This window comes from Culex quinquefasciatus, chromosome 1 (assembly GCF_015732765.1).
Source record: "Culex quinquefasciatus strain JHB chromosome 1, VPISU_Cqui_1.0_pri_paternal, whole genome shotgun sequence".
NCBI lineage: Eukaryota > Metazoa > Arthropoda > Insecta > Diptera > Culicidae > Culex > Culex quinquefasciatus.
In genome coordinates, this window is record NC_051861.1 from 27,584,500 (window position 1) to 27,588,455 (window position 3,956).

The following is a 3,956-nucleotide window of genomic DNA, read 5'->3' on the forward strand; positions in this document are numbered from 1 at the left end:
CAGAAGAAAAAAAAATCAAAAAAGATAAAATTTTCAATGAAAATTTAAGTAAAATCAACTGAAATCAATTCAAAATGCATTCCCCTCAATGTAAAAATCCACAAAACGTGTTTTTTCCCAAACTTTCTATTCCTTACACACTATTTTTTGCAAAATAATGATTGCATATCAACGTCTATCGATTTTTCCATTGAAATGGAGAATTTCTGGTTTGTAATTTCAAAATTTGTTGCCCCCTCTCGACCACGGCCCACCACGGCCAAAATTTTTGAATAATATTTGCATCGGCCTGAATTGATTATTTTTGTTTTGATGATTTAAGGCTTATACTACGAATCCAATCATTATATTTAGTTTATCATTCCAATTGTCCTTTTTCTTTTTATCATTAGCTTTTCATTTTCTCAGTGCCATAAAAAATACTTCATATTTATAATATTAGCAATGGGACCTTATACATAATGCAACTGCAAACAAAAAATATTCTCAATATGCTATTTAAAAACTATCAAATAGTTGAGCAATTCTCTACGAAATCGGTCTTTTTTCTTAAATTTTAATTTTTGTATTTTTCAATCCGACTGAAACTTTTTTGGTGCCTTCGGTATGTCCAAAGAAGCCATTTTGCATCATAAGTTTGTCCATATAATTTTCCATACAAATTTAGCAGCTGGCCATACAAAAATGATGTATGAAAATTCAAAAATCTGTATCTTTTGAAGGAATTTTTTGATCGATTTGGTGTCTTCGGCAAAGTTGTAGGTATGGATATGGACTACACTGGAAAAAATAATACACGGTAAAATTTTTTTGGTAATTTTTTATTTAACGTTTTGTCACTAAAACTTGATTTGCAAAAAAAAAACTATTTTTATTTTTTTAATTTTTTAATATTTTTTAGAAGATTTGATGTCTTTTGAAAAATTTCCAGGTTGTGCAAAAAATCTTCGAGCGAGTTATGAATTTTTGAATCAATACTGTTTTTTTCAAAAAGTCCAAAAATCGGTTGCAAAAATTTTTCAACTTCATTTCACGATGTAAAATCAAATTTGCAATCAAAAAGTACTTTAGTGAAATTTTGATAAAGTGCACCGTTTTCAAGTTAAATCCATTTTAGGTGATTTTTTTTAAATAGTCGAAGTTTTTCATTTTTTAAAATTAGCGCACATGTTTGCCCACTTTCAAAAAAAAATTATTTTTTTTTGAAAAGCTGAGAAAATTTTCTATATTTTGCTTTTAAGAACGTTGTTGATACGACCCTTAGTTGCTGAGATATTGCCATGCAAAGGTTTAAAAACAGGAAAATTGATGTTTTCTAAGTCTCACCCAAACAACACACCATTTTCTAATGTCGATATCTCAGCAACTAATGGTCCGATTTTCAATGTTAAACTATGAAACATCCGTGAAATTTTCCGATCTTTTCGAAAAAAATATTTTCAATTTTTTTAAACCAAGACTATCATTTTAAAAGGGCGTAGTATTGAATGTTTGGCCCTTTTGAAATGTTAGTGTTGGTTTAAAAAATTAAAAAATTAAATTAAATATTTTTTTCGAAAAGATCGGAAAATTTCACGAATGTTTCATATTTTAACATTGAAAATCGGACCATTAGTTGCTGAGATATCGACATTAGAAAATGGTGTTTTGTTTGGGTGGGACTGAGAAAACATAAATTTTCCTGTTCTTAAACCTTTGCATGGCAATTTCTCAGCAACTAAGGGTCGTATCAACAAAAATCCTAGAAGCAAAATATAGAGAATTTTCTCAGCTTTTCAAACATATTTTTATCAATAGTGGGCAAACATGTGCACCAACTTAAAAAAAATGAAAAACTTCGACTATTTTCAAAAAAGTCACCGTAAAATGGATTTAACTTGAAAACGGTGCACTTTATCAAAATTTCACAAAAGTACTTTTTGATTGCAAATTTGATTTTATATCGTAAAATGTAGTTAAAATTTTTTTGCGATCAATTTTTCGATTTTTGAAAAAGTCAGAATTGATTCAAAAATTCATAACTCGCTCAAAGTTTTTTTGCACAACCAGGAAATTTCTGAAAAGTTTGCATTTGATGTCCTCTAAAACATATAAAAAAATAAAAAAATTAATAATAGCGTTTTTTTTGCAAATCAAAATTTAGTGACAAAAAGTTAAATAAAAAATCACCAAATTTTTTTTACCGCGTATCATTTTTTTTAGTGTAGTTCATATCCATACCTACAACTTGATTATTGCGCTGACCACGGGGACGCGCTGTCTTGTTTTTGCATGCTCATTTTCATTTCTTTTGTGTCGATGTTTGTGTGCTTGGGTGCGTGGTTATTATATATAGGTGAAGGGATTTTATTAAATGATCATTATATTGCATTATTATATTTATTTGATTATATAACCACACTATACTTTACACTTAACACATTTTACAAAATACATATGAAACTGTAAACAGGAGCGTTTGGTACGGTATGTCCACGCATCCTTCCTCCCCTGTAGATTCTGTGAAATGTGATCCGTTCTCAGAATCCTCTCTGCGGTAAACACAACGTAGTAGGGCTGGCCGCTTTAATTTTTGCAATACATTTTCGGGTGTTCTCGGATGTACTGTAATTATTAATAATGACAAGAAAAGTGCTTGGGGCGTAATCTAATCACAAGACTTTCCAGCATGCTTTCATCAGACTGGCTGCGTTTGTGTTAGATTAGATTAGATTAGATTAGTAGTCCATATCCATACCTACAACTTTGCCGAAGACACCAAATCAATCAAAAAATTCCTTCAAAAGATACAGATTTTTGAATTTTCATACATCATTTTTGTATGGTTAGCTGCCAAATTTGTATGGAAAATTATATGGACAAACTAATGATGCAAAATGGCTTCTTTGGGCATACCGAAGGCACCAAAAAAGTTTCAGTCGGATTAAAAAATACAAAAACTAAAATTTAAGAAAAAAAGATGATGAGAACCACTAAGGAATATATTCACGTTTATGGTGCAAATGCACCATACTCATAAATAAATTCCTTCGTGGATCTCACATTCGTGAACTTAATTCACGATTACGGGATTTGATTTTTTTCTGTGTAGCAATGTGACCTTATATATAATACAACTCCAAACAAAAAATGTTCTTAATATGCTCTTTAAAAACTATCAAATAGTTGCAAAATGGATTTTTTTATGGAAGCTTGTCTTGTCATGGGTTGAGCTGTAAAGTGTAGTTTTAGTAATATTTGAATATATTTTTTACTGTCAATTTATTGCTACATTCTATTTTTTAATAATGCAACCTTTAAAATATCTCTTAAAATAATGCGAGAAACAAAAAAAAAAAACGGATTCGTTACCTGACCTGTGTTTTGTAACTTAAAATTTCATATATTTGTGAAATTTGGATCCACATTATTCACGGTATTCAAAAAATACAAACATTGATTTTACATGCCACGTTCTGCATTTTGCACCAGCTCAGTTGCTTTGCAATCATTTGTTGTCAAAACATGAAATAAACTCGAACTCAAACATGATAAATATGATTATCAGCGCAAGCAAATGCACTTTAACTAATTTCAGTTGACTACTTCTACTTCCATTACAATTATGAAGATTTTTGAACAAAAATTCTTGCCCCCTGATTGTTTGGGTCTATTATGAGGGGGGCGACATAAACTTGAAAACTACAAAAAATATATGCAGAGGCCTTAATTTTACAAAAAATAGATGATGAACAGAATTTAACAAAGGAGTAATGATATTAGTTATAAATACTCAAAACTCATAATAAAACTGTTCAAAATTATGTCACGCTGTTACAATGTTTCAGCTTCTCATCACAACATAATTGTCATCCTCATACACAAATAACGACGACATCATTCCCCTCCGAATGATACCAATTACTGGCTCGTCCTCACATCACTCACCACTCTCTGCTCGTGCTTATGCTAATATA